The sequence below is a fragment of the Tyto alba genome, unplaced genomic scaffold (assembly GCF_018691265.1).
Source record: "Tyto alba isolate M040663 unplaced genomic scaffold, T.alba_DEE_v4.0 Super-Scaffold_16, whole genome shotgun sequence".
Taxonomy (NCBI): Eukaryota; Metazoa; Chordata; class Aves; order Strigiformes; family Tytonidae; genus Tyto; species Tyto alba.
Window position 1 is genome coordinate 9,897,346 of NW_024881278.1, and position 12,485 is coordinate 9,909,830.

The following is a 12,485-nucleotide window of genomic DNA, read 5'->3' on the forward strand; positions in this document are numbered from 1 at the left end:
TAGCCTGGCTTCTGGCACACTAACAACTTTTTTTGTTGTTGTGTCCACCACCTCCTCACTTGGGAAATATGGTTATTTTTTTCTCTGCCTAACAGAGACTTAGATCACATCCACGTTTTAGCAAGTAGGAGCACGAGGTATTAACAAAGAAGCGAGGCGAAGTTTCACTTGTGGGATTTCTCTTCTGGGCAGTATGGTAGCAGAAGCAGTGTTTGTTTTAGCTTGAAAATTCTCTAGAAGATACTTAGGCAGTAAACAGTAGAACAGCACTTAATTTTATTTTAAAGTAAGCATATGAGTTCATGACTTCTTTGTTTAGTTCTTCGTTGGACAAGCTAAAGTAGACTCCAATATGAGTTTGTTCAAGTAATGCTCAACACAAAAGTGCAAACCTGAGTTTTGGCATATTATGTCTAATACAATTGTGAGTAAAAATACTTTCTTATTGTAATAGGTAGGGCACTGAAGATAGTACATAACAAATATGCATTTATTGTTACAGAGTACGTAATGAACTAGGTGGTGTGTGCAAACCAGTGGGGAAAGTGTTGTGATACACTGATACTTCAGAATAAGAGTATTTTTAGGATAGACTGAGGGTTTTTTTCCTCCTTTGTAGTATGAGCTGATATAATTTGTCAACTCAAGCTCTCCTATGCAGCTCTGGAGAACAGATAGTGCTACTGTGGAAGCTGAGCTTTCAGATGAAGCCACATGACCTCAGCAGCTGGCACATAATGAAAAACACTAAATATTGTGGAAGCTTTCAGTTAGCAATTCTTCAGGGCAATTTCTGGCCTTTTGGGATGTTGCTTGTCCAGGACCTTACTGTCAATACGAGATGTCTCTCATGATGAAGAAAAGATTGAAGACAAAGATGAAATGTCAGGATCTGTGATGTCTAGTATCTAGCTTGCTGTTTCCAAATATTGTAGAGTGACTGTCATAATTTTTTAATGAATAATGCTATTGCTCAAGGTCAGCATAAGTCCTCAATGCAATTAATTGATTCCGGAGTGAAATATGATATTCAGTGTGACTTGAGGATGTGTGTGTGTGGGAAAAATGGTTTGATGCTATTTATCAAGGAAGGCTGTTTTTTGACACACTTAAAATTATTTTTACTATTGTCCTGTAAACCTGCTTCAAGGAAGATATTTGTGACAGATTCATGATGAGCGTGTTCCAGGTAGGCCCACTGTCTGATTGAATGTGAACTAGGAAAGAATTGTCCCTTTGCTTACTCGATCATGTAGGCTTATTTTCTGACAAAGAAAGCAAGAGATGTAGTCCTAACCTCTGCACATAGCAGAACTTTTTTGTTGTAATAAAATGACTTCGTGGGGAAGTTGTGAATCATTGACCTAAGAAAGAATGAAGCAACCTGTATGAAAAGGTTATGGAACCTACTGAATTGGGAACTGTGTGCTATTCGAAAGCAAATATTGAAGCTTGGAGCACTATAATGGATGCATGATTCTATTTCTGAATGAGTGCTGGTGTTTTCTGAACAAATCAAGTAGAAATGTGTTTACATGCTTCTCTGAGTTAGAGACTGCTAGTGAGCATCCAAAACAAGTGAGAGAGAATGTGTGTCTATATTTGTGGGACTAAGGCTCCTCTTAATAACCTTCAACTAAACCTACTGCCTGTTGGAGGTGTCCAAGCTCATTTTCCATAGCTTTATCAGGCTTTGACAGTGAGATCATAAAAACAGTATAGATATTAAAAGAGCATCCTAGACATGGTTTAATAAATGCTGACATTTGTTATTTGGTCAAAAATAGCTCCCAGTGTAATAGAAGCAAGCCTGTAATTGATGATTGAGGCTTAAGCAATTAATATACAATTCATGTGTGTTTTAGAAGCTGTTGAGGTGAGTATATTTTGAAAAATAACTTTTCCAAGTACGTAGTACTTAAGATGCCCTGTATTTTATGAATCTACCTTTCGTAGACATTTTTCCTTTACATTCTGAAGCAGCTATCAGAAAACAGGCAAAGAAAACCTTTAAACCAGAACACTTAACTCAATACATGTGTATAGTTACTTTTTATATTCCATGCTCACTCCCCTGGAGGAAAGCCCTGAGGAAGACAAGAGAAAAATCATCTAAATGACGGAAATTTTATAGTCTGCCCCAAAATATGTGTTTTTCTGGGCTTCACATGATGTAAAACTCAAGATGGACATGCAATTTTGGTATTGCACTTCTCCATCCATTTGACTCCTGTTATTACGTTTTGAGCTGACCTAAGAGCAATTGAGCTATAAAGGATAAACTAGCTGGAATAAGGGCAGACAGGGTATTCTTGCTGCAGCTGAGAACAGGTCCAACAGCAGTGCAGCATCTGCCTTTGGCAGAGGGCTGATTTCTCTTTGCCAAGTGCCAGAGACAGCCTGAAGAGGCTGTGGTAGTAGGGAAGAAATTCAGCTTGCTCTCACATGGCCTTGTTAGGCTGCTGCATGGAGGACTGCTAGATAGCTGTGTTCTGTCAAGCAGAACCAGTAAGAATGTTCAGAGGAAGGGCGTTGACCTTTACTTAGTGGTAGGGAACAGATGATTTAAAAAGAATGGTCAGAAAAAATAGGTGTCTGCCCTCATTTCCTCGTTGCTCCCTCTCTCCCCAGCCCCCAAGTCTTTTTTTTTTTGTTTGTTTGTTTTGCTTTGGGTTTTTTTTTTGGTGGTAGTGGGCTTGTTTGTTTCCCTTTTTTTTTGGTCTGAGTTGTTATTCTTGCAAAAATCCATCTCCTGCGATTCCATTTGTGGCTGCTGCCTTCCTTTATTTTTTTCCCCAGCACTGGTGTGGTGCATCACAAAGGAAAGTGTTATTGAATGTGTTGCTGGTTATTGAATACTTCTAAATTGTGTCTGTGTATGTTGTTGACCTGCACAGTAGTACTTAAATTGCACAAATTATGGCATGACTAGGGAATTGAAGACCTCATAGTGTCAGGTGTTCAGGAAGCTCCTCATGTTTGTAAGAGTTTGGTGAGCTTTTTGAGAAGAATAGCATGATGGGTCGTCTATTCTGATTTAATATAAATTTATTGTAAACAAGTGACAAATAATATGAACAGAATCAGGCTGGCTGCTTCTGGTTTGTAGTAAGTGTCTGCTGGTGTTTGCTGTGTTGTCATGGTATTGGTGATGATGGTTGTGAACTTCAGGCCTTGTCCTTTTTTTTGCATTCCTCCATTCACCAGGCTTTATGGAGAACTGGATTTTTAGGCAAGGCGTGACTCTGGGCTTGGGTTGCAGTCATCTGCTGCCTTCCCCTGTGGTGGCCTGACGATGCTCACCTCCCACCCCCAGCCTCTGTCTGCACAGGCTGGCAGGACCTCTAACAGAGGAAGTAGGAAATAAATGGTACTGCTATTTTTTTTTTTTTTTGCAATTTTAGACAGTGTTGGTACTTGACCTCATTTGAAGTCTACCAGTAAAGCAGAGAACGCTGTTCACTTTTTTTTCAAGAGAGGTTTGGTTACAAAGAGGTTGTGACTTACTGATGCAGTGAATTTTTCTGAGCAACAAAAAATGTGAAGTTCAACCAGTTTAGCCTGAACCGGTCATATTGAACTCATGCAACCCAGTTATACTGTGAGTTGGATCACTTCAGCAGAAACGGTTTCATTTGGCTAAAAACCAGTCTCTGTCTGTCACAACACATAATGGCACAGAGTTCTTGTATCATAAAAGCCTTTAAAAGCACCAAGAAAGTGTTACATCAGTGTTTTGGAATGTCAAACCTTCTTAATGCTATCTGGGTTCATAACGATGCTCCTGTATTTGGGAGCAGGGAATAGGTATTTCTGATCTTTTCTCTGGTCAGTACCACTAATGCTGACTACAGGGGTGCCAGTGAAACATTTGTTTAGTCCTTGCTCTGATTCTTCTCCCCTCTTTGTTTTCCTTTGTATACTTGGGGACAAAATGCTAAAAAACCTGTTTTCTAAAAGCATCTGATCTTTTGTAAAGAACTGGTTACTGTTACAATCCAGGTTTTATTAGGTGAAAACCCCAAGTTAGAACTCTTTAGTATGAGAAGCAAGTGACTTGGCAGTGAGAGGCAGGTATCTCCTTGTCTCTCCTCCCATTTTCTTGTGTGCCCTAGCCTACTCACTAGTGAGGTGGTGAGAAAAACAGAAGAGTCCTTGACTTAATGTAAACGCAGTTTAGCAACAACTAAAACATCAGTGTGTTATCAACATTACTCCCATCCTAAATCTAAAACACAGCACTATATCAGCTACTGGGAAGAAAATTAACTCTATCCCAGCCGAAACGAGGATAATCCTAAAATGTCTTGGGTCTCTGAAAATTTCCTTGAGAGAAGAGAAAGACATGTCTATTAAAACAAAAAATAAAAAAATAAAATCATAAGATGAATGAGTGTGTGGTGGTGCTGGGGACAGCTGCTCTTTCTCTGTATGGGTATGTAAATTGGGGTAGCAAGTGAGTCTGGACTGTGGCAAATTATGATTAAATAGAGTGTCCTTGTTATTTCCAATGCAAAAAAATTTAATTACTGTATTGATTTACAGTGATTAATGTTTTATTTCTGTCTTTTTTTTTCCCTTTCTTTTTCTGAGGCTGCATTGTCAGAAGAGTGGGCATTCACAGCTGCTTATCGATTCTTACTAGGGCTGAAAGGTGTTTGAGTGCTGTGACTTTTTGTGCCCCATTGTTTCTCCTTGTGCTCTGGTGGAAAAACAATTAAAAGTATTCCCCTTTCCAATAACAACATCTCTGAATGTTCTCTTAGTCTCTGAATATACTGCTAGAGATGGTGATTGAAATACCAATGACCACCTGACAGCCCAGTGTAAGATTAATGCTCATCATTTTATGAGATAACAGCTATAAACAGTACAATCCAGTTCTTTAGAACAAGACTGAAGTATTAATTTAATCTGTAAAACTGCAGACATATAGTAATAAAGAATTAACAACACAGAGAAGATTTAAGGGTTTGGCTGTATTGTAGTTTGTTTATGGTAACTGAACAGCTAGAGAGATGTCTGTTTAGCTGATCAATGAGAGGCTGTTACTATGTTTTATATTGTCCTGTCACTGTGATAATGACATTGGGATGTAATTGGTTCTTTAGTTTGCTCAATATTATACATATTTGAATCCATAAATAGGATTTAGCTTTGCTAAATATAGAATGGGATTATGGAGCAGTGCTAGCACCGATTTTATGTAGTGCTTCAGCATTTTAGTGAACATGAATGGCTTTGTCTCTCACAAATGTGTTTTTTCTCTCACTGGTGAAAAATGTGGTCAAGTAAAAACTTAACTAGTAGGCTGATGAAGGGAATATAAGGGGATGCTGGAAGAAAATGTGGGATTTGAATCATTGTCAAAATAGTGGATTTTTAACTCATTCTGAACTGCTATTGTGATTCAGCAGCACTGGCCTGCATGGCTCCTGGTTACAGCTTCTACCACTGCTGGATCACAGGTACTTGGGTTTTCTATCTGCTTCAACATCTCCAAAGCATACCCTTCTTCCTTAAGGGCTATATTTGTCACTGGATAGCTGTGGCCTTGGGGGCATTAAGCACTACCTTCTTACTGATGAGAGAGCTTGTAAACTGACAAGGGGAAGCTCCCCTGGTTGGTGGCCATGCAGTTGCCCTTGTTGCTGCTCGGTCAGTGGGAGGTATTCTTTGGGAGTGACAATCTGTGGCATCTCACATGCATTGTATTTGAACTTGACTCATGGTAGCTGTGTAAACTTTTCACAGAGAAGAAAAAAAATGTATCAAGAGTATCAGAAGAATAAGAAGGTTTCCCTGTTCTTTTTTCTAGCCCAAAAGTAAACAGCAGTCAGAGCCCAAATAGTTGGCAATTAGTGTATATATGCACTGCATACTACAGCTTCATAGTAATATGAGTGGTCTTTCCTTGTAGGAGTCAGTGAAGACTGCATGTTTTTCAGGGGAATGTAGAGTCCTGGAAGAACTCTTCAATTGCCCTGAATTTGTGCACAGAAAATGTTCTTGATTTTCTCCATTTGCTGACAGTAGGTTAGGCATTTGTCTTGGACATTTTAAAAATCTCTGTGTGATTACTGCTGTGTTAAGAGAAAGAGCAGAAATTGTGTGGGTATGTTGTTCTGCAGGTTCCTCCATGCACAGAAAATCTTCCTTAATAAAGGTTCTTCGTAGCTGCAGTGGAAGGATCATGAGCAAAGAGTTGCAAGGAGATGACCGTGCAGGGGTGGGGGGTGTATGTGACCAGAAAGTAGCCCAATGGTGCAAGCCACATGAAATGTAGGCAATCCTAGCCACATTTGTGCACCCTAGTTTGGGCTTTTCAGTTTTACAGTAAGGAAAGTAGGCCCTGCCATTCCATTTGGATGAAGAAAAAATATTTGTCATCTTCCTTATGTGCGTTTTGTATGGTTGTGGTTTTTTTCTTCTTTTCTTTTCCCCCCATTAGACTTGTTTGCCCTGTCACTAATATTTTTACTCTGGCTGATAAGTTTTTGGAGATCAGGCTTACTTGAGCACAGATGCTGACAGTTCTGTTGCAATAAAACTGTGCTGGTGCCCTTGTCATAAATCACAGCCGCTAATTTGGGGACTTAAATTACAGGTATGTCTTATGAATTGCCCTGTACAATTAAAGTGCAATATAAATACCTGCCATGGATTTTAATAAGCAGCATAGTGAAAGCACTGCCAACTGTCTGCTGGCTGCTATTGCGATGTTAAATATTTTACTGTTATTAAATATTGTGAGCAACATGGCTACTGTCAGTTGTTAGAAGGAATACTTGGTGCTGCCACCAGTGCAGCTGTTTAGCTGGAAGCGTACTGTTGTCTCCCCTGAGGAAGGAGACATATGAGAAGGCAACGCGTACTGTAGACAGTAATAATATTCCTCTGGCTGTCAGGGGCTGACACCTTCTAGAACAATTGCAATAGCAGCACAGCTCAGTGCTAAATAAAATTTCAGTAAACCACAGAGAAGTTCTACTTAGAAAATTGCTATCAAGATCGTGTCCTGGCTGACGGGCTAGTGTAAGCATTGAGTCAGTCTGGTGATTGGGCTTGGGGTAACTGCAGGTCTGGTGCCATGTCTTACACCAAGCTAATGCTTTAACTTCTTGCTATGTGTTTCACTGCAGGTGATGCTGCTGCCCGCCCTGTGGGCAGGAGTAAATGCTCAAGGTGGGGATGTGGGTGAAGTAGAAAATACTATACTTAAAGGGAAAAGATACCAGGGTTTCCAGGCATAGGGCATTGAAGTTAGCAATCATGAATTCATTCACAGCTGGAAAGATTTGGCGGCAAACCTGAAGCATCATATTAGAAGATGGACTGCTGCCTGTTGGTCACTTGTGAAAACAGGCACTGAAGATGTTGGCTTTTTACATACATCTAGTTGGAGCAGACTTAGCCAATGCTAGTCTTGCCTGAATTTTCTAGCACATCATCTTTCTCGTGATTTGGATGGTGAGTCTAAAATAAATACTTCTTGCTACTGGAATTATTCCATGTGGACAGGAATAGAAAGGTTCTGCTAACACTGTATTTCCACTGAGGTTACAACTTAGGCTGTACTGTTAAGGCTGTGGCAAATACCCGATTTTTGCTGTGTAACTACTACATCCATATATGAAAACTGACATTTTTTTATACAGTGAAGAACAACTCAAATTAAACAATGTTGTAAGGGGTTCCTTGTAAAGGAAATTGTATACTGTTCTCCAACTCCATGTGAGTTGGCCTTTGGTGGAGACTTGAGTTTTTTCCTCAAGATAGTAGCTCTCTAGTAATGGAGAATCAGGTAATTTTCTTTTCCGGTGGAAAGAATTCTCCCCATCCTTCTGTTTGTACTCTTTCCTGTAATGTTAATGTTATATTGAGTTTTCATGCACTATATTGAGTTTTGGAGTCGGGGGGGATACAGGGGTGGCTTCCATGAGAAGCTGCTAGAACTTTCCCCTATGTCCAACAGAGCCAATTCCAGCCAGCTCCAAGATGGACATGCTGCTGGCCAAAGCTGAGCCCATCAGCGATGGTGGTAGTGCCTCTGGGATAACGTATTTAAGAAGGGGAGAAAAAATAATCTGTCTGCTCAGAACTTCAGCAGTAGTGAGAATATGCAAGAGAAACAACTCTGCAGACCCTGAGGTCAGTGAAGAATGAGGGGGAGGAGGTGGTTCAGGCACCGGAGCAGAGATTCCCATGCAGGTCGTGGTGAAGACCATGGTGAGGCAGGCTGTGCCCCTGCAGCCCGTGGAAGTTAATGGTGGAGCAGATCTCCACCTGCAGCCTGGAGAGAACTCTATGCTGAGGCAGGTGTATATGCCCAAAGGATTCTGTGACCCTGGGGGAAGCCCATGCTGGAGCAGACTCCTGGCAGGACCTTTGGTCCTGTGGAGAGGAGCCCACGCTGGAGCAGGTTTGCTGGCAGGACTAGTGACCCTGTGGGGGACCCGCACTGGAGCAGTCTGTTCCCGAGGGACTGCATCCCATGGGAGGGACCCACGCTGGAGCACTTAGTGAAGAACTGTAGCCTGTAGGAAGGACTCATGTTGGAGAAGTTTGTAGAGGACTGTCTTCCATGGAAGGGACCCCACGCTGGAGCAAGGGAAATTTGTGGGGAGTCTTCCTCCTGAGGAGGAAGGAGCAGCAGAAACAGTGTGTGATGAACAGACCACAGCCCTCATTCCCTGTCCCCCTGCAGTACTGGTGGGGAGGAGATAGAGAAATCATGAGTAAAGTTAATCCCAGAAAGAAGGTTGGGGGGAAGGTGTTTTCAAATCTGTTTTTATTTCTCACGATGATACTCTGGTTTGATTAGTAATAAACTAAACTAATTTCCTCGACTTGAGTCTATTTTGTCCATGATGGTAATTGGTGAATGATTTCTCCTTGTCTGGATCTTGACCCACGAACCTTTTGTTGTATTTCCTCTCCCCAGTCCAGCTTAGTAAGGGGAGTGATAGAGTGGCTTTGGTGGGCATCTGGCATCAATCCAGGGTCAAGCCACCACAAATACTGTTTCTTATCTGAGTTGACCAGAAAACAAAATTTTGTTTGTTCCCCTGTTGCATTGCTGTTGATAGGATACCATCATGCTGTGAGGCACATACATCAAGTACTCAGAGTAGCTTGATCCTAGGCAGTTCTGCCCAGGCTCAAAATCCTTTTGCCTCCCTTGTGCTTTCATCCTCCCCTTTCACTTCTGAAGTTACCTGTTTTCTGTGGAATTACTGACACCATCCAACAAATGCCTATATTTCATCAGCTTTAACTGGATGGCCCAATTACTCATTATTAGTGGCTTTCTTTGTAAAGGGCATACATAAGAATGGGAAGAACTGCCTCCAGTTATTATTGAAAAGCAGTGAACATCATCGCTGAAGTACAGAAAGCTGCACCATGTTTGTAATGATGTGATTTGATCCTCTTGAAATCTGAATCAAGCAACTTCTTGTTTCTCTGGTATTTAATGTCTTGAATAGAAATAATTTGTTTGTTAATGTGTTTGAGAAATTGTTAGTGTGTTTGCTATTTGAATAAATCATTCACATTTCAGCACTTTGGGGAGGTCTTCACATCATCAGACTCACACTTCTAACACAGATGCTCTGAATTGTTCCATTGACTTCTCACCATTCATTACATAATGAATTTAGTCTCCTAAATTGCAAGATGTAACATAGAGGTACCTAAACAAAGAGGGTCTAACACTGGAGTTGGTGAAATTCCCATTCAGAATTGTAAATGGATGCAGCTGAGTATTTAATGGGAAAATAGTCATATTATTAAGGAAGAAAAAAATATTATTTTATCCTTAGAAACTGGCAGTCTTAAACTGGAGTGGCATACTAGGGGAAAAATACTAAACTACTGTTGTTAATGTCTCATCATTCCTTAGGCTTCAGAAAAGAGTTGTAGAAATAACACTTTGGTCAATATGTTGCTAATATATTTGCATTCTATGCCTCAGATGATGTGCAATGTCATACAAAAATTTAGTTATTTGTCATGAGTGAGTTTTACAAGAGATGCATGTTGATGATCTGCCTTAATATTGAAATATTTTTGCTTTTTTAAAATCTGTGCATCTTATGTAGTTCTGTTGAGGCTTTAAGCTTCTACCTCCTTGCTGATTTATTACTAACTTTTATCCAAAGGATATAAATAAGAGAAGAATTGCTTGAAGCCCTCATTTAAACTGCATATTTCTTTGATAGGATAAAGAAGTAGCAGAACATTTTCCCATGGTGCTTGCTTATCGAAAATCCTGTTCAGCCCAGTGGAGATACATGATTTTTTTTTTTTGTTGTTTTTTTGTATAGGCACACACTCCTGCTACTCTAGGAGATTCCATGAAAAATTTACAAGTGTCCTTAAAAATAGAGAAAAAAAAAAAAAAGAGTTGTGTCATGGCACATCATATGCAAAGAGTATTTGTTTTTCTGCATCATGGGCCAGCACGTGTTACCCACAGTATACTGATAATGCAAATGTTTTATTTCCCTTGCCAGCTAAGCTACATTAGCTACTTCAGGTATTGTAATCAATGGTATCTTGCTTAATGTTCATCTCTCACGCCCTGTGGTTTGTAACAGTTTTCTGCCATGATAATGTGAAATTTTAAAGAATAAAGCCAGAAGGGATGTAGCATATGATAACTGATACATGGTTCAGTTTTACAATGGAATAGCTCTCCCTGCAGATGGAGTCAAGTGAGTATTTCAGTGCTGTGCATAACTCTTCAGAGATCTGAGAAATACTGTTTTTCTTTAAAGTATGAGATTGTTGGGATGTATCCTTGGTGATACCTCATAGTACCTGAACAAAGCAAGACGGGCAGAGATGCTAGGGTGGTCTGGGGGAGGCAGAGGCCAATTCGTACTAGGGTCTGACTGAAGAAGAGCAGATTGTTGTCTGAGAAAATCTTCACCAAAATGATCTGGTTTGATGTTTTGGCTTCTCAGTGGAACTTTACATTTGCAAACAAATTTACTTTGTCTCATTTCACATACTAGATTTTTCCCATGGTAGAGGGAAATGAAGGAAAGATCTCTTAGTGAGTAGAATAATAATTTCCTTGAGTAACAGCAAAAGCTAGAAAAGTTTGACTGCTAAAAGTGGGGTAAACCTTAGGCAGTAAAGGATGTAAGGATAGGGTTGTTTAACAAATATCAGCGTTTGCTTCTCCCGCATGATGAAATAGCACTACACTGTTAGCTTTTAGATTGTTTCAAAATTAAAAAAAAAAAAAGGCATGAAAACTACTTCCACTTTCTGACTAGCAAATTGTGACTGATTTGGTGTAAAAATTGTGGAGTGAGGGGAAAACCTTCATGTCCTGCCTTTTAATACCAAGCTGTTGTAGCTCAGGCAGGTATTCTTGACATTGTGAGAGTGATTTGTGTAAATGATCTAACTTAAAATGTTAAATCCAGCTCATTAGACAAGTGCTCAGGGTATAAATAATGAATGAACTTCAGATGCTGTGGATTGACTACTAACAGGTCAGTAGGACTGGAAGGGGGAACCAGCTTTTGAATTTGCAGAATTTGTAGTTCCCTATGTGTGTTAGTGTTGCATGAGCATATTAGGTGCAAAATCCTTTGGTCTTTCCAATGTTTGTATTAGGCTTTTTTTGTAAGAAATTGTCCAATGTATAGAATGTGTTCATGTATGGTGCATTTTTTTTCTAATATAAATGGATTTAAAATTCTAATAAATGGTGAAGTTGGGTTTGCATGATGAATTCTTGTTTTCAGCTGAGTCAGTCAGCTAAAGCTCCTCTGGCACCTGAGCTGGCATTGCCATGTCACTATGCAGCTCTCTGGTAGGTGCAGCTGAAGCAGCTTCATTTTGGGTATTAAGCAACACAGCACAGCATAATATACATATCTCAGCTTCAGCCTTGGTGGGGTGTTAACTGTGTCCCCATGGCACTGTCTGCAGGCCACCAGGAACAGTCTCAGCTGCTCCAAGTTCATTTATCAAGTTCATGTGGTTGCTGACTCTGTAACTGTAGCATGTTTGAAATCTGACTGCACCTACCACTGCACAGTGGTACCTTTCTGTAACAGAGTAGCTAGAAGTGTTCACTGAAACAAATGTCCAGCAATTAACATTTTTGAGCCAGCAACAGTTCATTGAAAGTGCCCAAGCTTGACGTGTTTTCTCTAATGTAGAGGTTGTTGTCTTCCCTCTTGGATTCCTAGTGGGTTTGTCCTCAAGCAAAGTCAACACCAAACAGCAAAAGACATTTGATCTGAAACTTTGTAGTTTGGAAGCTCTTTTCACAACTGCTTGTATATCAGCAAAGGGAGCTCACAATGTGAAAGAAAAAATGCTTTTCTAATTTGCCAGAAGTAATCTTGGCAACTGATGTGGCTTTAGTTTTAGCCTGGATTACAATTCATTCCTGCTTCTGGTAAAAGAAAATGGATGTAGTAAATATTTACACCACAACAAGGTTATAAAATACAGAT